We start from the raw sequence: 23844 nt of genomic DNA on the forward strand, positions 1-23844 counted from the left end.
CCCTGGTGCATACATTTTTAAAGCAAGTATTCTGTCAGCATCCTTGACATTGTTACAAGCTGCTTTTTTTTTTTTGGCATTTCTCCAACCTATGGGCCCAGAATCCATCCATCTGTACGTCCATCAACCATCCAAATGATTTTACATACATAATTACTAAAACCCATACTCGTTACGATACATATTATACATATACATAGAGATCGCTGCATATATTTATGACATGGGTTAAGCCCCAGTACGTGGCAGGCAACAGGCGAGTTGCTGCAGAAGTGTCACCAGTTAAAATCGAGACTGGGATTGCTAATCATCCAAAAAGTTGTGTCATTTCTTACACCACTGCTTTTTAAAACAATTTTTCTTATACTTAGAAAGACCAATGGGCACTGTTCCCAGCTTGATTATTCTTACATTCTTACTTAAACTTTAGCTCAAAATTCCGCTTTCTTCTAAATTGTTACCAAGTCCTGCTGTGAGAAACCATTCATAGCCCACGGCAGTGGCCTAGAGAAGGGTTGGGATTCACCGGTGGCACATCAACCCTCCTTTTCACTCTTAGAATTACATTTAAGAGCTCGGAGTCTGTTCTCTGCCTGGACCCCTGCCTAGACCCCTCATGTATTATTCACTTGCCCGTATTCAGGCGACGGTCGCTGTTGAACTTTTTGCGTTAAGGTCTCTGAAAAGGCAGCCTGTGGAAAGAACACAGGCTCTTGAGACAAAGCTGGTTTCTTCTGACTCTGACAACAAATACCTGTGTGACCATGGGCAAGTTACTTAACCTCTCTGAGCCTCAGCTTTCTTATCTTTAAAGAAAGGAGTAATGATACTCAACTCTCAAGTGTATGTAAGAAGGAAAGGAGAGGAAGTAATCCCCAGAAGCTGTTGTCCAAATAAGCACCTCATTTGGGCACTAGCCACGTCCTCAGGAAGGAAAATTTCCAGTCCCTCCTCCTGCATCCCTCCCATATTAGAAAGCCCAGACGCAAGATTTCCGAATTACTCACCAATTCGGACTGCCCCAGCCCCTTTCCTTGCCACTGAGGTGGATAATCTGCATGTGAGTCTGAGCAATTATTTCAACGACACACTTATGCATTTCACTAATCCCCACCGCAACTGTCCAGCTTTCTGAGTGTGAAGCACTTTCCCATCCGTTACCTCATTTGATCTTCACAACGGCCCCATGAGAACACAAGCCGGTGTTGTTATCCTTCTTTGACAGATGAGCAAGCAGAGGGTTAGAGAGGTTAAGTGGCTGGTCCAGGGTCACACTTCTAGATTCAGTCTATGACTCTGAATTCCATCCATGAGCTTTCTATTATCCCACACAGCCAAGAGATTTTTGCTCCATACTAAAAGACAGACAATAGGTATTCTGGAAGAAGTAACACCAAGGAGGTAGAGGCTGGTGGAGAATGGGTCAGTTAGCCCGGCCCTTCCCATCCCCACGGGGCTCCACTCAGCCTTTGCCCAGTGTCTCTCTTTCCCAAGCACTTTTTTCTCAGCCTCTGGTCCCTCTGATCCTCCCCATGGTTCAGAGTGTTGCTCAAACCCAGGCTCCACCATGAAGCTCTTGGCCAGCCACCTCGCCCATTTCTTCAACTAATAATTACTGAATGCCAGGCACTGTGCTCCTCTGTCCTTTGGAGTTTCCTTCTAGTGGGGAGAAACAAACAATAAACTTGATAGTAAATATGCACAGTAGTTTTTATGGTAATAAAGGCTAAAAAAGGGAAAAAGGCAGGGAAGAGCTACAGAACATGTGTGAGGGAGAAGGATGCAATGTGAGGTAGGGTCCTGGGAAAGCACCACTGAGCAGGTTACATTGAAGGGTGAGAATAGGTGAAAGACAGAACCACTGGGTATCTGAAGTAAGAGCACCAGACAGAGGGAGGCGGACGCACCGAGGCCCTGAGCCTCACATGGCTCGCATGTTGGAGGAACAGAGAACAGAGAACAGCTAAAGCAGAGTAGAGGGCGGATCAGTGGGAGAGGAGGATGGAGAGGAAAAGGAAGTACTTTGTATACACCTCGTGGGACACTGGAAGAACTTTCTATTACTCTGGATGAGATGGAAAGCCATTGAGGGTTTGGACGGGATCTCAAGTTTATTTTCACAGACTCTCTCCGGCTGCTCTATTGAGATGGGCAAGGTGGGAGCAAAGAGGCCATTTAGGAATCTATTATAATAATACTGGAGAGAGATGATGGGCACTTGGACTAGGACATGGGGAGGAGTGTTCAAATTCTATACACATATTTAAGGCAGAGCCTAAAGAGTTACTGGTAGTTTGGACGTGAGTTGTGGAGAAACAGGAGTCAAGCACGGCTCCAAGTTCTTTGGCTTGAGCAACTGTAACAAATGGAATTGTTCTTTGTCAAAATGGACAGGCTGTAGGTGGAGCAGATTTGAAGGAGTTAGGAACACATTAGGAACTCTAATTTGGATGGGTTCAGTTAAAGGAGCCAAAGAGACACTCAAAGGGAGATGGCTGAGCAGGCAGCTGGATTTCTGAGTCTGGAGTTCCAGGGAGAAATCTAAGCTGGAGATAGAAATTTAGGAATTGTCAGCATTAAGATTTTATTGAAACTGAGCAAGATCCCCAGGGAAGTGAGGACAGAACAAGAAGAGGTCCAAAGGCTGAGCCTGGGACACTCCCCAGCTACAGGTTTGGGTGAGGAGAAGACACTAGCCTTCTTCGTTCAAGGAGTGGCCAGGGAGATAGGAGAAAACCTTGATTAACCTTTCTGCAAACTCCTAACAAAACTTGTCTCTTCTCTTCAACTCTCGGTTTATGTTTCCTTGATGGAGGCCGATTAGAGTCACCTTTAGAATGAGACCCATGTCATTTCTCCACTCTCTGCAGTGTTTAGCATCTAGGAGCCTTTTAGTTAAAACTCAACTAGTTGTCTTACAGCTGAATCACAAAATGATTGAGTATAAGGGACCCAAGAAATCATCTGGCTTTGTGATTTCCCAACATTCTTTGGAGCAAGTCAAGGAGTTATTTTTTTTTCATTATTGGGAAGCTTATAAAGCTGTGACCCCTCCTTTCCTAGAAGGGCTAATAAAACACCAGGGCCCTGGCAGTCAAAGGCTTCACCCCTCCCTTCTAAGAAGTATTTGCGATTTTCAGCAAAACGCAGACATTCCAGAAAACTCCAAGTGCTTGAGTCTAGTCAAGAACATCTACAAGGCAGAGGGACCAAGGAGAAAGACACCATACTCTGAGAACTCTGGCCTCATTTCAGGCTGATTTGAGAGGGGAAGACACCATCTGCCACATTCCTTCCTCTTAAGACCACTGAAATCCTGGAATCCTAGACAGGCTGGTAGAGATCAGCTAGTCCAACCACCTCCTAGAAATGAGGAACTTGGGCCTAGAAAGTCCCCAATATCTTGTTCAAAATCACTATACCAAGAGTGTTCAATCCAAGACTGAAAACCAGATTTCAACTTGAAACTTTCTACTCAGGTTCAGGTTCAACTAAACTCTACTAGCGTGTCCTATATGCCTGGAAACATGCCAGGTGCTTTTACATTGATCATTCTTAATCTTCACCACAAACTCCAAGACTGATACTATTATCCTCCTTTTACAGATGAGGACACTGATGCTCAGACAGGAAAGTGACATGGCCAGGGTCACATGGCTCACATGTTGAAGAGCGGGATTGGAACCCATGTCTATGTGGCTCCAAGTCCACCGTTCATTGAAGCACACCTGCTGCCTTCCTCGGCAGGACTCCTCTTACAGCGTTCTTTATTCCCATAGTGCAAGCAACTGCCCCAGGACCCTGCCCTCCTACCAAGAGGTGAGGCCTCTCCAGCCTGGTGTGTTAGCAAGTGACTTAACTTTGAGTCCAGAGCTTGGACTCTGGAACCAAACTGCTCGGGTTTGAATCACGACCCTACCACTTATTAGCTATGCAACGCTGGGCCATGTAACTTCCCTTTGCCCCAGTTTCCTCATCTATAAAATGGAAGCAATGATGTGCTTAACCCTGGGGAGTTAGGATTAGGTAACATAATACATGTAAACCGCTTAGCACGATGTCTCACATGCAGAGCAGATGTTCAAGAAATGTTAAATGCAATAGTCAATGGTTGACTTTTTAAAAACCCTGGAGCTGTTTTGAAACATACTGTCCAATGCTCCAAAATTTTTTTCTGGACTGTGTCCAGGTGGGGAGACCAATACCAAAATCCAGACCTGACATGTTTTAGGAGTTTCAGCAACATGTTCTGTGTCAATCAAGGTCCAACTAGGAAAGAGAGGCTCCGTAAGTGATATGGAATTATAGGAACTAGATCTTTCCAACTGATACAAGACTGAAGGTTCGTAGTGATGATACATATTAAAAACTTCTTTGAAATACCAATGAAAAAGTATTAATAGTAAATACATATGTGTGTGTATAGAAAGATTACTGGAAGGAAGCTCACCAAAATGTTCACAGAGGATATTTCTGAGAGATGGGTATAACGAGAAGTTGTATTTTTACTTTCACTTACTTGCCTTCTAATTTTGTACACTAAACAAGTATTCAAATCAGAAATTATTTAATTGCTAACATTTATTGTCCACTCATTTCTTACTTTATCTAACACTTTTTTGCTCTAAAAAAAGCTTAATGTATTGGAAGCACTTACAATTATAAAGCTAATTATGGGGAAGAGACGAGGTGGAAGAAGGAGATAGAATGGATATAGCATAGGAATTCAGGGTAGGTGATCACTTGATTTAAGTTAGTAAATTTAATCTTCTGGATCCTGAGAGTCATAAACAGAAGATATTATGCAAGTGTGAGCTTAAAAAAAGAAATATCCAGCGTATTGGTGGTAGGGCATCTCAACTGGGGTGTCGGGGCCTCTGGGCCAGAGTCCAGGCCCCTCGCAGGAGCTGTCTGGGTCTCACACTAAAGAGAGACCTCCACATAAGGGATTTCCTGGTGTGACTGTGTGTTTCATTTGCCAGCATCTAAGGTCAATGGCAAAGGAAACGACTGGGATGGGTGGGGGCAGGGCAGGGGGATGCTGGGTGATCACAGTGAAACCTCTACCTACCTTGGGAAAAGAGAGGCTGCTCTTCCTGCCCACTGTCACCCTGGCAACCCTGGTAAGAGAGACACAAACCAAAGACAAGATGCTTGGGGATCTTTGGCATTCTTGGTTAAGCATGTTCAGAATCTGATATTCTAGATAGAATCAAAGAATTGCAGTCCTGGAAGTGTCAAAGGTCATGAAGTCCAACTCCTCATTTGATAGATGAGGACGCTGAAACCCACAAAATCAAATCGTTTGTCTAAGACCACACAAAGCCTGGAGAGAAGCGGAGACTTCACACTCCTAGCTGAGAGCACTCTCCATTATACCTTGAGCTCTCCAAGGTCCCACCCATGGTAGGTGTTATGATGCTGATAATGATAGACAGAAGAGGGAGAGGAGGAAACATCCTTTAATCTTAGCCTTATTTGGTAGGAACTGGAAAATGTCTCCCGTGGGTAAGCACAATAAATTGGTTAGTTTTCTTCAAGATCCTGGACTGCCTTCAGCAGCAGACCCAGTTTCTAATCCAACAATCCTCACTTGTCTTCCCAGTATTCCAGAAGAGATCCAGGTGGTGATCAAACCAGTCTAGGTGCTGCTGGAAAAAGCTCTCGGGCGGTGCCGACTAGCTTGACTTGTGCTCTTTACCACATCCCTTGCACTCAGAACAAGTATACACCTGCCTAAAGTTGCTCCCTGGATCTCAACAGAAACCTGATCATCAGTCATTGCTCCCAGACAACCTTCCTACCAGTAAACTTGCACATAGATGGCCACTCAGCTAAGACAAGTGATGAGCCAAGAAAAACCAAAAAAAGTGTGGTTTTAATATACAACATTTTATTACTGGCATTCATCAAGAAATCTTGAGCCAGTGAATGTTCAAAGCAGTCTTAAAAAATAATCCTGTCCCTTGATACTTACACACAGTGCAGAGAAAGGAGGATGAAAACATAACATTTTCAAAGCTCCATTTTTCTTAGTCCTTTTAGTAACCCCGTGAATCCAACTCTAGAGTATAAAGACTTAATCTTAAGAGATTATTGTGTGGGAAGAGGCAGCAAGGTGTAGAAAAAAACCCTGCTGAGCCTAAAGTCAGGAAAGTGACTGTGTTTTGAAGCTTCTTTCTAGAAGGTGGATGATCCTGGGCAAGGCACTTCCCTTTTTGGCCCTTGTTTCCTCCATGAAAAATGGGGATAATATTCACATTTGTCCTTGCAAACACTGCTGTGTTGTTCAGAGGATCAACACAGTGAGTATGAAAACATTGGGATATTTTTTATTTTCATTCATTATAGTTTTAGTATTAGTTTTCAATAGCACTAGCCCTCTCCATAAAATGAACTTGGTCTCAGGTGTCAGATGCTCATATTTCTGAAAGGACTTGGAAAAGAAGGTAAAAGGAGCAAAAAAATAAAAGTCATTCTTTTCCTGGAAAGCTATGTTGTTTAATCTCCTTCTTGGAGTAAAAAAATCCCAGCCATACTGTAGGGAACAGAACATGTAGGGCTTCTCTTTGATGTCACCACTCACTCAATGGCCAGTATCACTTCCCTTTTTTCACCAACAGATTCAAAACCCTTATGTCTGGGCTTCTCTGATGACCACGTTAAACACTTAAGTACCCTGCTTTAACATATACCACAATCTAAACAATCAAAAGAAAGACAGAGGCTAAGGAGGAGGAGAGAGGCCAGAAAGAGAGATACAGCTGTATTCTCTGGAAGGAGGATGGTTAATGAAACATATGTTTCAGTTTAGAGACAAATATTGTTCTTCAACAGAGAAGGTCACAGCAACCCTAGACTGGAGCAGGCAGGAGCAGAGACATGAGCCCTGCTCTCCAACTAGTGGGGTTACCACCCATTAGCTGTTTCTGAGAGAGAACACTGGAGCCAGCCAGGCCTTAACGCCCTGCCCTGCATTAATAAGCATGGACCTGGCCTTTCAGGCACAGTCCTTCTAGGGATGGGCCTCTCTCCTAGGCTTGGGTTCTGCCTGAAGCGAGGATGAGTCCTGTAAAGATTCTGAACCCTTCTTGATCCATGCAGACCAAGCCGCCAGGCGTACAGCACTGGACCACACTACTACTTTATTCGGCCAGCAAATCAACACAAACCCAAGGTGTGTCATCGGAATCAGAAAAAATGAGGGGAGCATAGGGCCTTCTAAAGAGCCCAAGAAGAGAGTTAGGGCAGGAAACCTCTTCAGTAGCTCCTTTACGATGCCATTCTTTAACTCCTGAGTTACTCTTCACACCCCACAGTTCAAACCAGGACTCAATCCCTTACCAGATCTGGATAGATGCTGCAAACGCTACCTCTTGTGCGATGATGGCAATTTTACACGATGTTCTCCCTGTTGCATTTCACATCTTCCTGTGCACCTTCTTCCAAGTGGTTAATTCTCAGCTGGATCAAGGAAAGACCAGCCTGGTATAAGCCAGAGATCATCAGCCAGTGTTGAGCCTTGAGCAGTGCATGTGAAGTTGTAGGAATCAGTTGTCTGATGCAGGTTCAGCTGGGAAATGCTACATTTTAAGGAAGTGCAACCTTTTAACTTCTGAGTTGAATAAGCAGCATGCCAAGAGGAGAAGAATTGGCTTAAACTATAGAACAATCCTTTGAACCACGGGCACTCAGCTGAAACAAACTAAGCCAGGTCCAGGGATTCTCAGCAGATACAGGGAGAAGTGGGCAGACAGGTAATTGTCAGGTAGTAAATACCACCAAGGTGATTTTGTCTCCTCTTGTTTGCCAAGTCCTGGTTTGGGCATGCCAGCTACCTATACTGAACTTTTTTTCACAATGCTGCCATCTTTATTTTTATCGAAATTCATTACCCAGAATTCCATGGCTCAGAACCCTGGAATATTGGTGTCTTTAATATTAAAGGGCTCACTTAGCCCATGTGCAAAGTTGGCTTCTGTCTCTTCCTCAACAAGTTTGAACAATTCATTTATTTTTCTTAATATAAAGATAAAATTCATCTGCCATCCTCCCAGAATTAGCCCTGTAAAAGTGGGTAGAAGCAGAAAATCATAAAATTTTTAGGTTCAGAAGGGCTTTCGAGATCACTCTGTATCTGAATCTCCAACATAACACCCCTGACAAAGTGTCTATTGAACTCCTTCTTAGATGTCTGCAGGCTGGGAACTTTCCGCCTCCCAAGGTGACCTATTCCATGGTTGGTGAGATTCAGAAGTTTGGAAGTTTAAACTTGGACTTATTTATTGGTTCAATTGTAGGAAAGAACTCATCACAGCAAGATAGCACTAACCAAAGACATTTGGGGCTGTATGCGGTTGGTGATCTCAATGGATGCAAATAGGATCCACGACCACAGACTGTACCCCAAATCTCAACCCATATTTAAGTCCTTGGAAAGCGGAGTGAACAGACAAAATTGTATGCTACACATAGTGCACATCTCTTACCAGGACTAGAGAAATATTTACAAAGAACGGTCTTAGTATTGATGATGAGGCTTCTGTAGAAATGCTTCCTTGGTCACAGGGAAAGGAACTTGATCTGATCTACTTTGATTTTAATTTTTAAAAGAACATGTGAAAATCAGGAAAATGTTACACCCTTTCAGACATGAGACGTCATCTCACAAACTCATGAGAGTTAATCTCTCCCACCATCTCGATCATTTCTACAGGTTCTCTTCCTTGTAAACCTATGCCTAAGTCAGAAAATCATAGGTTCAGGTACCTAATACAGTTTTAGAACTGAAAGATTCCCAGAAGAAATCTTATCTGGTTTCCTCATCTTAAAACTAGGAAGCTGAGGCCCGGATTGAGGAGGCAACTGACCCAAGGTCACAGAGCCCTTTTGAGATAGAATCAGGACTAAATCACAGGTCTCCCTACTCCTAGAGAGGGCTCTACTCTTCATTATTAACAATAATATGTACAGAGAATGATGGTCTCTCCAGGATGCTTTGAAAAAGGCGCTATAGAGAATTTTACGGAATAGAGGAATAAGCCAGCCTCTCCGGGCTCCAGGAGAGGTAGCAACCTCGTGGAGTAAGGATTGTTAACACGCATTTTAAAATATCAATACATGACCAATAAATACAGTGCAAACACCATCTAATTGTATCTGCATGTGAATATATCAAAATCATCCCCATCATAAGAAGTGCTGGTTATTGAGCATCTATCTGCTATGTTCCAGGCACTTTGCATACCTTGTTAGCTCTACTCTTCCCAATGAATCTGTGAGTTTGGTGTTACTATGGTTGTTTTTCAGGCAAATTAACAGAGGCTCAGAAGACAGATGACCAATGTAGCAGAGTCAAGATTTGGGGCCCCGTCTTCCTGGCTCCAAAGCCTGTGTCATTTTCACCATAGCCACCATCTTCTCTAGATTATCTCAGACCTACTCCTGTGTCCCATCCAATGACAAACCCCAAACATTTTATATGACTGGCGCTGGTGCAGAATAAACTTGAGATATTTTTTGGAATTCCTTGACTATTTAACTTAGCTATCCCATTAGTCAATTTGGGAAGTATCTCCCCCATTTATTGGGTGTGTTCTTCATATTTAATGTATCTTAAAGAAGATAGAGCAAAGTAAGACTCTGGCATCTGGTGGTAAGTTGCCATGTTTGATATGTAAACATAAATAAACAGAAATAATAACATTCTGAAAATATTTATTCATTAGTCATAATCTTTAAAGCTGCTATTTGTACTAAAACATGTTTATATTAAAAGACTATCTTCAAAATTTAAAATCAGAACATTTTTTGCAGTTGAGCTAGGTCCAGCATGTGGTTATAAATTCTTTGCATAAAGAAAAGTTTTTTCTTTAATGTATATACTTTAAGAATAAACATTTTGATGTTTTAGATAGAAAGAAATACATGGTTTAAATCAGCATTGGCTTAATAAAGAAACATTTACTTTCTAGGTTAGAGTAATGTTTATATGCCAAAAATGGATTCTGATAGGTGCAATGGTCTGGTAAAGTGAAAGAAAATGTAACTGTGTGACTTTAGCAGAATTACTCAAAAATCCTCTTAAAGTCTTGAGTTGAAGTCCACAAGCATGGAATATCATGCATGATCCACTTGGAATTCTACTGCAGAGGACAATTATATGGCAGTTTAGAGAAGCCAGCCCAAGAGAACTTATGAATGAAGTTGTTATGAGATGCAAGATGTATGTATACTCCTATTTCACACAGAAGTGAGATGTAAGAATCCTCTATTCCTTCTAAAACTCACTGGGGATTCTTCAGTTCAAATACACAAACAGAGTCAATGATAGAAGCACAATAAAAATAGCTAAGCTTCCATAAGTGCTTCCTAGAAGCCAGGCACTGTTCCACGCACCTTACAGATATTAACTCTTTGGTCAGCACAACAACTCAGTGAAACAGAGATTCTTACTATCTCCACTATTACATGTGCCCCAGTTTGCAGAGCTGTTCCATGAGGGAGACTTTGCTCAGAGTGAGGCAGTGACTCCAAGAGCCTGGGATCTTCTATCACAATGCTACGCTGCCTCCACGGAGCCCTACCCAGTGAGCAGGTCCCCTGCTCCACAGACAGTAGCCCAAGTTGCAAGGGTGAGTCTACTGTGGTAAGTGTTTGAGCAGAGTCTTCGTGGATTCTGCCACCTCGATGCCACCATCTTCCTTACCAGACAGAGCTTCCTATTTTGATGGGTGAGTCATCCAGTTATTCTTCGTGATCTTCAACCGAATTTCCTCTTTAAGGGGAGGAATCTTCATGGTCAGCATTAGGTTTACTTTGATGGTCACCTCTGAATTTTTGTTGGTCATTTCCGTAGCTTGAATTATCGTTACTCTGCCAGTGGCTGCTCCTTCTTAGACTTGAAAAACATTAGCCAGTTCTCATCTTACCAAAATGTAAGCACCCAAAGGCCAAGACTCACGTCTGATTTATTCTTTATTCCTATACCATCTGCCCAGTACATAGCAGCCTTTTGACAAATGTTGAAAGAATGAGTGACACCCCTTTGGGGTCTTTCTAGAATCAGCAGCTCCCTAACATCTGTTCTCGTGCCGATTCCTTCAGTCATTAACTCAGAAAATATCCATTGAGTGGCCACTGACTGAGAAGTAATGTAAAGTCCTGTGCATAGAATGAGAATATTCATGCTTGAAGATTCACCCTTTCTTCATTCACCCATTTATTCAGTCACCCAATTAATAAGCATTTATTGAGTACTTCCTATGCTAAGAGCATGCAGTAAACAGAGGCATGGATGTTATACAAGCCATGGATTTAGAGTGGAAATCCCTGGTTTCCAACTTGACTTCACCACTTAATAGCTGTGTACTTGGGCAACCTTCTTAACCTCTCTGGGCCTCTATTTTCTCATTTGCACATTGAGGAAAATACCAGTATCAACATCCTCAGTTAGCTTTGGGGTTTAAAGGAGATCATACATGTTAAGTGCTCAGTAAATCTTAGCCATTAGCTATTATCAGTCCCTTGGTAAGTGAAACAAAGAGGAAGTAGACATAATCCTTCTCCTCAAGGGACAAACAAACTAATGAGAATATAAGCTATTAGAATATGAGGTACAAATAAAAATGAGAGGGATACTCAGATTAAGTAGAGATGATTTACAACAGGGAAATCAGAGATGGCATCCTTCCTGAAGGAGGCTGCATTTAAGCCGGTTTGGACATGTTGACAGGTGGGGGAAAGGCCTTCCAGGAAGTGGAAATAACCCCACAATACATGGAGATATTAAACAGCAAGCCCATATTCTGGGCTCTGAGTCACTGGGCAATTAATTTGATAAGAATACAAAAGGTGTAAAGAGGATGGAGAAAGATGAACCTAGATAAAACAGTTGGGAATGTCTTAGCAAGGATCTTGAAAACCAGTCAAGGAGTTTGGGTTTCATTCCATATAGACCAGGTGTGTATCTGTGAATTTACGTGCATCATTCAATAATTTCATTTTTGTTTTCAACTGTGGATGGGCATGGACATCTGTATTCAAACCTTTTAGATTTTAAGTTATTTATTCCTTCATGTTGGGAAATTTGATCACCTCCAAATGTACTTTAACATCCATCATATCACCCAAGTGACTCACCAGCCCTGTCAAGTAGGCCACATGGACAGAGGAAGAAACTCATACGGACAGGTGAGACAACCTGCCTGTGGCAAGACTTGTTACTTGGATGGACTGGGATATGAATGTCATGGCTTCTAATTCCAAGACTTTCTGTTTTCTGAGCAGGGGAAATGAAAGATTCTGCAAGCAGGAAGCCAAAGTCATATGGCTTGAGTGGCGGAGGAGAGAAATTTTGATAACAGGGCCCTCCAGCTGGGGTTACTTCTGCCAGAACTGGCTGCTTTCTTCTGCTGTGATTTGCAGGAGTAAGTACTATGCAAAATGAAATCAGCTATAGATATTTCCCTGCTCTCCTGGCTTGGCCTAGTGGGTACCTCTCCTCTGGCCTCATCCCAAGTTTCTTAAAGGGTTTCAAAAGAAATTGTTATTGACTGAACCCTGGGGTTATTTATAATGCAAATCCAGTCTCTGGTTCCTCCCATCCTCCACGGAAGACCTGGGCTCTTACTCTGAACCTTGGGGAATCAGAGGCCCAGTTTGCTTTATTTAGCTTTCAGGACATTGGATTTTTTTGCAAAGACCTCGAAGTTCCACTGAAGATAAAAGTATCCTATGTCCCAATGTCTTGACCAATTTAAGTAACTCACCTTCTTCTTCTCCAAATCCTAGTCTCATGTTTCCCAAAGTCAGACTTTCTCCCTTATTCCTTTCCTTAAGCAGTTGTATAAAAGGGCAGTTTGGATAAGAACCAACTTTTGAGCATACCCTAGAGGCAATTTACTTCAGAGATATACACACACACACAAAATAATTTAAGTGCATTTATCTGACAATTTATCCAGGAGTTTGTGAGATCAGAGGAGGCTCTGTGACTGTGTGTTCTCCAGACTTGAACACTTGTCCTTGCACGTAGGAAGTGCTTAATCATTTGTTAGTTAATGAATCAGTTAGTAAGCATGCAAGTGTCTGTCTACGTGAAGAAGTACAGAGCTGCAATCTGTGGTCAATTATAGTTGTTTTCTTTAGCTTAAATTTTCTTATGCTTTTCTGCCTGTTTCCCATCCCTTCTAACCTACACACACACACACAAATTCATTAGTTAGCTTTTACCATTTTGCCTATGTTTTATTGTGCTGGATACCTTGATTGTAAGCTACTCCGGGCTTTTGAAAAGTTTTATTTTGATAGAGCTGGTGTAAAGTAATATCAAGTACATCTTGTATATCTAAAAACTAGTCTTTTTCACTTAACAGTTGTGTGACATTAGTCAAGTTACTTTGATGCTTTGGGCTTCAGTTTCTTCATCTATAAAATGGAGATAGCAATGATACCTACCTCTTGATAATTAAATGAAATAGTGGAGAATAGAGTATTTAGCCCAGTCTCTGGCACAAAGCATGTGCTCAATAAATGTTTGTTATGGTGACAATAATGATATTTTTGTCTGGGTGAAAGGATTGGCACAAAGATTTTTATGCATTATAAGCTATAAACCAACTTCTTTTTTCATAGGATATCAGATTAAACAATCTAATAAAATATTTTAATTATTCATGTACCCATTATCTATAGACTACTCATTTAATCAAAGTATTTGAGAAGGCTTACAATAATATAGTGTAAACATTATTATCATTAACATTTGGATTAAGAAATGTCTGAGTCATTTACGAAACCAAATAGTTATACAGACTACCCGGTGCTTTCTCAAACATGATCTATTCTAACCCTAATCTTCACAACTCTTATTAGGGAAGCATTATTACTTATCCTGAGAGATAAGTATCTGAGGAAGAGTAAAGTGAATTGTCCTGGTTCTCACTGCTCAGTATGTGGTTAAGGGATTCAGAAATAGTCAGGAGCCCAGGATCAGAGAGTCCAGTAGAATAGGTAGGAGTCAATTATCCTTTGCCCCTTGTATTCACTTAAACCCCTGGGCTCCCTTTTCCAAAGTTAGGCTGTGCCGGAGGGACAATAAGGCAATAATCAGCTCTGGCACTAGACTTGATGTAAACCCTGGCCCTGCTACTTTTCTCTGAGCTTCAGTTTGCTAGTCTATAGGATTGGAATAAAGACAACTCACCGATTTTCATGAAGATTAAGTGAGACAGTGATTACTGTGGAGACAGAAGCATGGAGCACAGGGCACATGGTGCCTGGCTATACACAAGTCTGACTATGGCTTTGATGGCCCTGAAGACTTGAGAGTCTTGGATGCCAGAAGGTGTGACTCTGAAAAAGGTGTGTGTGGGGTTGGGGTGCGAGAGGTGGGGGGATGTCCAAACCAGAGTAAAGAGAAAGGGGGAGGGCTTATAGAAAGAATAAGAGCCTGTGCCCACCCAGTCCATTGGACCTGGAGGCTAGCCCAAGGGGTAGGGGAAAAGAATGAACCAAAAACCTGAAGATATGAGTTCTAGAATTTTTGTTGCTAATTCGACTGTATAACCTTGGTCGTCAGATCCCTCTTCTTTCTGGGCCTCAATTTACCACGTGAAAAAAATGGACATCAAGTAATCTGATCTCTAACGTTCTTTCAGCCTTGATATTCTATCATAAATTCCAGGCAAGCACGATTTGGCTGGAGAAAGAGAACATGAAAAGGTTAAACCCAGAAGTTGTGGATGTGCCCATTTGGTTCCTAAATGCTGATTGATTTTAAATATTGAGGACTCTACATTTTGTGTCTGAACAGCACCCCCCACTCCCCCACCGAGTTAAATTCAATCCCTTAGGAAATAAAGGTCAGTATTCACCTTGATAGCCTATGTAAAGCAACAAACTGGAAAAAAATGTCATCTAAGTCAGGTAAGGGTTAGATCTGTTAGCAACTCTTGGCCATCGTGTAATACAATAAGGAAATGCATTGGATCAAAAGGTTTCCAACTGGGCTGTCACTTTAATGATCAAACTAGATCCAGCTAATTGTGAGACTATCTCAGTGACGAGCAGTGGGGCTCCTATCAAAGCAAAGAGTGAACAGAGAAAAGGAGAAGGAGCAAGAGGCAGACAAGAGGAGGGGTAGAGGGAAGGTAAAGAAAGGGAAGGGAGAGAAGGAAGAAGGAACTGACTCTTGGATGGCAATTCATAGTTTGCAAAGCACCTAAACAAAATAGTATCTCATCCTATCCTCATAATCACTCTGTGATTACTACACTTTTGCAGAAGAGGAAACTAAAGCCCAGAGAACTGAAGTGACTGCTTAAGGCCATGGGAATTGACTTCATTCCAGGGGTCTTTCTTTTGACAAATCCCTTTCTATGTCACTTTAGAGGTTTTTTGGGTATGTGTTTGTGGTCTTCCCCATTATTCTGTGTGAGCCTCTAAGGACAAGACCCAGATTGCATATAAGTCTATTTACCTCCACATAATCTGAGGTTCAACACCTTGCACACAGTGGTTGCTCAGTAGATATGTTGTTGGGTGAATGAGCAAATCCCCAAGTATAGCAATAAATCAGATGCCATAAAACTAGACTTCTCCCTTCCCTAGTTTCACTCTCTTGGTGATGAGCAGGGCTCAGGTGACACTGTTTATCTAGACATGCCCACTCATCCTTTCAGGAATCAGTCTACGGACCCAGGTAATGGCATTTAGTCATTAATTGAGCATTTATCTTGGAGTCCTATATACTTTAAGAAGTTCTCACACTGGTTATTTCATGCCATGAGGAGGTATAGCAGGAATTGTTTGTGACTCATATTTTGCAGAAGAGATGACTGTCATATGGGGAAGTTAAGTGGCTTGCTTTGGCTCACTCAGTGTGGAGTGGCTGAGCCCGGATTTGAAATCTTCCACCAAGGCTCGGGGCCCTGTTCTCAGTGCTCTTTCTTTGTGTGTATCTCTGTGTATCTCTGACACCTCCCAACATGTTAGCCGGCTAAACAGGAATACTGCCTCCCCGAGCCCAAGCCCTCTGATAATGTTAACACTCGTAGAATCAAGATAATATGATGGCCTTACAATCTAAAGAAAGATCTTCACGTAGTATAGTCACAGTCATGGATGACATAGTTACATGTAGCACCTCTGTCTGTAAAGTTGTTTAAGTTTCCAAGAGGAGGAAAACTTTGGTCATTTGTACTCACTCTACAGCTTGGTAGAAATGGCCCCATGATGAGTGATGGGGTAGGACTTCTGAGTCTTCAAGTCTTCTGAACTTTGTTGAGTTTACTGCTCACTTGGCCCTTCCACAGTGCCCTGAAATTTGCCATGCTTGGTAATGATCTCAGAGGGACTTTTAATATTCTCTGTGGGCACTGTTTTTGTATCCGAGAAAAAATAAATTTTTCCTAATTCGAATTATTCTGTCAGAGAGAGTACATATTGCCCAATAAAATAAAATAAAATAAAAGAGTCAATATACAAAAAAAGTAGCTCACTCTGAATATTCCCTTGATAAATATTTATTGAATGCCTGCTATATACCACACACACTTCTAAGCACTAGTGATACAAGATGAACGAATGCAATAGACAAAATCTGTGAACTCATAGAGTTTATATTCCAGCAGGAAGAAACAGACAAGAAAGACACAGATAGGAAACAAAGACATGGCTAGAAGGTGCTAAATGCTATGCAAAAGAATACATTAGAGGAAGGGAGATAAAGAGCAAGGGAGGTGGGAAAGAGGGTCACTATTTAGTACAGGTGAGATTTGAACCAAGGTCTGAAGGAAGGAGCACACCCTGTTGCCTTCTGGGAGAACAGTGTTCCAGATGGAGGGCACATCATTTGAAAAGCTCTTGTGGTAGGAGTATGCTTGTGTGGCCTGGGAATAGCAAGGAGGCCAGCGTGGCTGGAGCAGAATTCATGAGGGGAAAGGAGTAGGAGACGAGATCTGAGATGCAGCAGGGGAGCATGTTAAGCCTGTCAGGGCCTGACTTGGATTATGGCTCTGACTCTGAATGAGACAGGAAGCCACTGGCATATTTTGAGCAGAGGTATCACATGATCTGACTTAGATTTCAGATGGATCACTTTGGCTGCTATGTGGGGCATAGACTTGGGAGAGTGGGCAGAGAAGGGAGATGAGTATGGTGAGGAGAAGAGAGATGGATAAATAGGCTGTTCCAAGAGTTTAGGCCTAAAATGATTGTGGTTTGCACCGTAACAGTCTATACTGTTGACCCAAAGTAAATCTCTGAGGGAAATTTAGGGATAACTTATCTTTAAAGGCTTGAACTATGGGAGAGAGTTCAGGAAAATTTAAACTCAATTTAAAATTATGTGACTGTTTCTACCTCTCTAGAGTAATGCAAATAGATATTATCTTTGATAAGTATATATAATTTTTCCTTCCGACTATGGAAAATAAAGCAACATTCCATATCACTTCTCATGGTTCTTATATGACTTGAATTATTAAATGGGTTGTTAGCTGCATAATTCAGCCAACTGTTAAATGATAAAAGAAGCAAAAGAAAATAATTCACAGGACTTTACAGAAGTTAACGGTAAAGTAGAGTAGACTGCAATCAGGGAAGTTGAAATTCTCCCAGAATGCAAATATTGTTATCTTAACATATGAAAGAGGCACAGGTCTCTAGACGTGGAAGAGATCCTACTTTATAGATGAAGAAACTGAGACTCAGAAGGGAGAGAAACTGTCCCAGTTATGCAAAAGTTACCAGTTTTAGACCAGAACCTGATTCTCAGTCCAGCATGTTGCCTCCTTTGCAACAATTGTCTTTATAAATATACTTTGTTGCTAATATGTTAGAAGGGTTCAAGTTGATCATTTACGGCTGATCCTATTAAGAACGCCAGTCTTCTGTGTTTCTTCAGCGCCTGACATGAACTGGCTCCCACCCATGCCGTCCTGGTCACACCATCTTGCTCCTTTGATCTCCTCTCTCTCTGTCTCACACTCTAGCCTCACACAGCCCATGGGAATTATAGTTCTTCTGCTCTGACTGTTTCCCTTGGGGAAGCTCCCTGCCTGGCTTGTATCCTCTCCCGTTACAGAGAGCAAGAAGCTAAGCAGATAATACCTAGATGTTCTGATGGGTGGGGAGAACCCCCAAACTTTAATGTTTTTGTTCCTTCCCAGAAAGGATTTGTATTTTCAAGCCTTGGAATTTCAAAATGTGACTTTATTCTCACTACTTTATGTCTACTTGTGCATTCATTTTCTGAGGAAGGAACACAGTGTGAATTTGAATCTCCAAAATGCATAGGATTCTTTTTATTATGTTTATGGTAATACAATTTTGAAAAAAGATCAAGGCAAAGATCAGCTAACTTGGAAAGGCATTAGAAAGCTAGACCCAGCTCTGGACTCAGGAGCTTCGTCACTTTCATCAAGGCCATTTGTCTTCAGGGCCTCGACTTTCTGGCCTGTGAAATGAAGGAAAGAGGAGGTCGGGGCCTTGCTGCCAGGATCTGCCGGGAGGTCTCAAAAGCTCATTCCTAAACTACCATGTGCGTGGCAGACTTTTCCCTCACCTCTCCGGCCATTTATGCCGTCCCTCCCACCCCATAATTCCAACATCCTCCTTCCTAGTCTCAGATCCTGTGACTCCCATTCAGACTAATGAATATTTGCCGAAAACTTCTCTTGTGCTCACTGCTGTATCGGGCACTGGGAAGCAATAAAAAAAGAAACGTAAGACGTCATTTCTTCCCTCGAGGAAAACTAATTGGAAGAGAGGCCTGTTTGCATTGATGAAAGGTTTTCATTATAGATTTTTGAAAAAGGGAATGAAGTTGTAGCATCTTTACGCACCTTTAGTAATTCAAAATAATCCCAGAAAGTGCTGCTTAGGAAAGCACTTAGAGGAATGCTGTGATTAATCCACCAAAATGCTTGGAAATGAACAAATCAAGGGCTTCTTTGTAAACGGGGGGATCAGAGACTTGAAAAACAATTCATTCTCTTAAATATTTTAAACATTTTTGTCATAGTTTTACAATATTAATTTGTTCTATTGCAGAGGGAAAAAATAACAGTCAAGGGATTTTCTGAAGGATCACATTTTCAGAATGATTGGAATCTAAAATCTGAATGAAAAGTACAATCCTTCTGCCTGAAATGTTTTGTTGCTCATTTCTACTTGTCAAAATTCTAACCATCTTTGAAGCCTGAGTTAAAACATTGCCTCATTAATAATAGTAATAATAATTATTATTATTCCCTCCTTTAAATTTATGTGGTTGACTGTCTGCACTACCTTAGTGCACTTATTGACCTCCACCTTGCCTCATAGCAATTTGAGTACATGCCATCTTTTGTCCTGGGCTGGGATCCCTGAATCAGAGAGCATGTCTAATTCATCTGCTCACACTGTGCCTTGTAAGTAGTAGGTTTTTCATAATATTAAAGCAATAGTCTGGTTGCCATTCTGTGATGGATGAGTCCACCAGTGAAGATACAGGTACAGCTGTTCTAACACAGACCCAAAATTATAATAGCTGAAACCAATTAGAAATGTCTCACTTGTTTGCATAAAAATCACACACAAGGAAACTAGGGTTAGCCAGGTAGCACTAAAACATTTGGAAGCCAAGCTCCTCCTATCTTGTTGCTCTGCCATCTCTAGAATGTTGACCTTATCTACATGGTTTAAAATGGATTCTTCATCATGTGTGTATTCCAGACCATTGGAAGGAGGAAAAGAGGAAAGGGAAGTCCTCACTTCCATTTAAGGCACAAACGGGCCATTGTACGCATTGCTTCCACACACATCCCATTGAGAAATTTGTCTTATGGTCCCACCTAGCCAGCGGTATGCTGGAGCCCACTCCTAGGGCATGTGAGAAACCATTGTGTTCATTTCCTCCCAACTACACGTTCAATGAGTCATCTTGGCAGCTTAAAATAGGCCATGAGAGAATTAACACCACATGTCTTAGCAAATGATACAAATCAGGACTTTTTTTTTTCTTCCATGAGAGCTAATTGTTACACATTTACCTGTAATCTGCTGCATCTAGCTGCAAGAGAAGCTGGAAAATGTATCCCTTTTTTTTCTGGACAGCCAGATTTACAGCTAACCATTCTGTATATGGAAACAAGGAATTGTATTTCTCAAGAAGCTACAAATGGGTATTTGAAAACAATTCAAAGTCTCTATAAACGTGACATCATCTGGAAACAGAAAAAAGGAAACTGGGAAACCTATTTTTAACTGTGAGAGAACAGGTCTATCTATAAGTTGGTATATATGGAGGTTTATGGCTGCCATCTTCCAGTTATGAAGGGCTGTGCTAGAGAGAAGTTAAGCTTATTTGTGTGAGCTCGAGGTATAGACGTCTGGGCGGAGGTTACATGAGCCAAATTCTGCTCCATTTTGACTATTAGCACTGTCCATAATGCGGCACTGGTTCCCATAACTGCAAGTGTCCAGGCAGGAGCTGAATGATCACTTATGTTTCCAAAGAGGAGATTTATTCTGAATGAATCCAAGTCTGTTCATCCTTCAGGCTCAAGAACACTTTTCCTGACCCCTCAGATTCTTACGGCTTCCACTACTTTCCTTTGTTCCACTTAGCACAGTTGCAATTAATAGTATAATAATTTAGTTAATGTCGGTCTCTTCAACTAGAATGTAACAGCAGCAACTGTGCTGTTGTCCTCCCAATTGTGTCTGCGGCACGGAGTAAGGTGCATGGCCACAGTGGGGACTCAAGAAATTACAGCTGAATGGAGGACCAATGCTGCTAGATATCGTGTGTGATGTGCCATGTAAGCCACTCACAATAACCATGCTTAAAAAATAAGATATTTAGATATAAAACAGAACAGAAAGCAGGTGAAGGAAGTGGCAGTAAATATTACCAGACATGTATGGGGAACTGAATTTGATTCTAAGCTTCCTGGAAATTAAGTACAAAAAGAGAACATGTTGGGTTACCGAATTTTCTTTTTCTAATGGGGCAGAATTTGTGAAGTCATCTGCAGCAGCCAAGTTTTCCTAGTGATTTATTAAAGTGAGATTATTATTTCCTCCCAGTTAATGTTTAAGCATAATCAAATCTCTCCTAACTTAAAAAAAAGATGAAGAAAGATAAAAAAAGAAAACTTCCTCAGTCCTATCTCTCTGAATTCCTTCATACACGGTCCACACTGTCTCATCTCCTCACACTTCCTCATCTCCTATTCATAGTTCAGCTCACTGGAGTCTTGCTTCTGCTCTCACTATTCTGCTGGAGCTGCTGTCATGTAGGGCAATAGGAAATTTGTCCTGGCTCTATCTCTGCTTCCATTTTTGTTGCAGTAGACTTTTCCTAATTAGTTGAAACTCTTGCCCTTGCTAAATCACGTTCCTTGGTTCTGTGACACCTAACTCTACTGATTTTCTTCCATCTTCCTTGATGCTCTGTCTCAGTTTCTTCTAAGGACTACTTGAACTCTGTTCCTCTATTAAATGTTGGCATTCCTTGGGTTTTAACATTTTTTCTTTGACCCTTTTCTTTTCTCACTCTAGGTACTCTGCCTAGGAAATTTTATCTGCTCTAGTGGCTTTAATTACTCTCTAGATTCTTTTTGGTTTTTTTTAATTGAGTTAATGATAGGTTACAATCTTGTGAAATTTCAGTTGTACATTAATGTTTGTCATTCGTGTTGTAGGTGCACCACTTCACACTTTGTGCCCACCCCCCACCCCACCTTTCCCCTGGTATCCACTAAACTGTTCTCTTAGTCCACATTTTTAAATTCCTCATATGAGTGGAGTCATACACAGATTATCCTTCTCTAGCTGGCTTATTTAACTTAACATAATTCCCTCAAGGTCCATCCATGTTATTGCAAATGGAATGATTTTGTTCTGTTTTGCAGCTGAGTAGTATTCCATTGTATATATATACCACATCTTCTTTATCCATTCGTCTGTTGATGGGCACTTAGGTTGCTTCCATGTCTTGGCTATTGTAAATAATGCTGAAATGAACATTGGGGTACATAGGACTTTTGGGATTGCTGACTTCAAGCTCTTTGGATAAATACCCAGTAGTGGGATGGCTGGATCGTATGGTAGTTCTATTTTTAATTTTTTGAGGAATCTCCATACTGTTTTCCATAGTGGCTGCACCAGTTTGCATTCCCACCAGTGGTGTATGAGGGTTCCTTTTTCTCCACAACCTCTCCAACATTTGTTACTATTAGTTTTAGATATTTTTGTCATTCTAATGGGTGTAAGGTGATATCTTAGTGTAGTTTTGATTTGCATTTCCCTGATGATCAGCGATGATGAGCATCTTTTCATGTGCCTATTGGCCATCCGTATATCTTCTTTGGAGAAATGTCTGTTCATGTCTCCAGCCCATTTTTTGATTGGGTTGTTTGATTTTTTGTTGTTGAGTTGTGTGAATTCTTTATATATTATGGATATTAAGCCTTTGTCAGATATATGACTTGCAAATATTTTTTCCCAGCTAGTGGGTTGTTTTTTGTTTCAATCCTGTTTTCATTTGCCTTGAAGAAGCTCTTTGGTCTGATGAAGTCCCATTTGTTTATTCTTTCTATTGGTTCCCTTCTCTGAGAAGGCATGGTGTATGAAAAGATCTTTTTAATACTGATATCAAAGAGTGTACTGCCTACGTTTTCTTCTAGAAGCCTTATGGTTTCAGGTCTCACCTTTAGGTCTTTGATCCATTTTGAGTTTATTTTGGTGAATGGTGAAAAAGAATGGTCAATTTTCATTCTTTTACATGTGGCTTTCCAGTTTTCCCAGCACCATTTGTTGAAAAGACTTTCTTTTCTCCATTGTATGCCCTCAGCTCCTTTGTCGAAGATAAGCTGTCCATAGATGTGTTGTTTTATTTCTGGGCTTTCAATTCTGTTCCATTGATCTGTGCACCTGTTTTTGTACCAGTACCATGTTCTTTTGATGACTGTTACTCTCTAGATTCTAATGCCTCCCAATTTTAGATCTTTAGAGTGGATTACCCACCTGACTTTCAAATCCACATATTTAACTTCCTTGTGGATATCTCATATGCACCTTAAATTCAGCATGCCCCAAATTGAGCCAATAATTTTCCTTCCCTCTTGATCTTTTATTCCTCATATGTTTCCCATCTCAGTGAAGGCCGCTTCCACCTACTTTCCACCTAGTTTCTCAAAATAGAAATCATCATCTTTAACTCCTCCCTCTCTCTGATTCCTCATCCGTCAACACTCAACCATCAAGTTCTATCAACTCTATTTCCTAAATATCTCTCAAATTAGTCCTCTATCACCTCTATCACCAATGTTACTACCTTGGTGTAGGCCCCTGGATTTCTGCCACAGTTCTTAATTAGCTATGCCCTGGGCTCGCCCTCCTTCTAATTGATTTTCCACAAAGCAGCCAAAGTGGTCTTTCTGAATCAACACTCTGAATTTGAACTTGTCCTGCTCAAAACTTATCAATGGCCTTCAGGATAAAGTCCTAACTCCATAATGAGGCTTAAGCGGCCTTGCCTCGTCTGACTCCTTCTTACCTTCCAGTCTTATCTCCTTCTAGCTCCCACATCCCTTTCCTAAACTCCACATCCCACTAGCTGGACTGCATCTGTTCTCCATGGCACTTGGCTCTCTCTTGCCTCAGGATCATCGCATGTTCTGTACTCCTTCTCTACTCATCCCTCCACCCTTCTGGATTACCCCAATCATCCTTTCATGCTCACCTTAGAAGTAACTTCATTCTTTCCTTCATTCAATAAATATTTACTGAACAACCTAGTCTGTGCCAAGCACCATATAAGCACTTGTAATACAACAATGAGCAAGACATACA

The 23844-nt window shown here is 41.3% G+C and overlaps 1 long non-coding RNA gene across 1 annotated transcript in view; it reads right to left on the minus strand.

The window, feature by feature from the left end:
* LOC103557270 (uncharacterized) overlaps positions 1-23844 on the minus strand; it is a 94498-nt gene that overhangs the window by 11607 nt on the left and 59047 nt on the right. The window lies entirely within an intron of this gene.

This window comes from Equus przewalskii, chromosome 18, assembly GCF_037783145.1.
Source record: "Equus przewalskii isolate Varuska chromosome 18, EquPr2, whole genome shotgun sequence".
Taxonomy (NCBI): domain Eukaryota; kingdom Metazoa; phylum Chordata; class Mammalia; order Perissodactyla; family Equidae; genus Equus; species Equus przewalskii.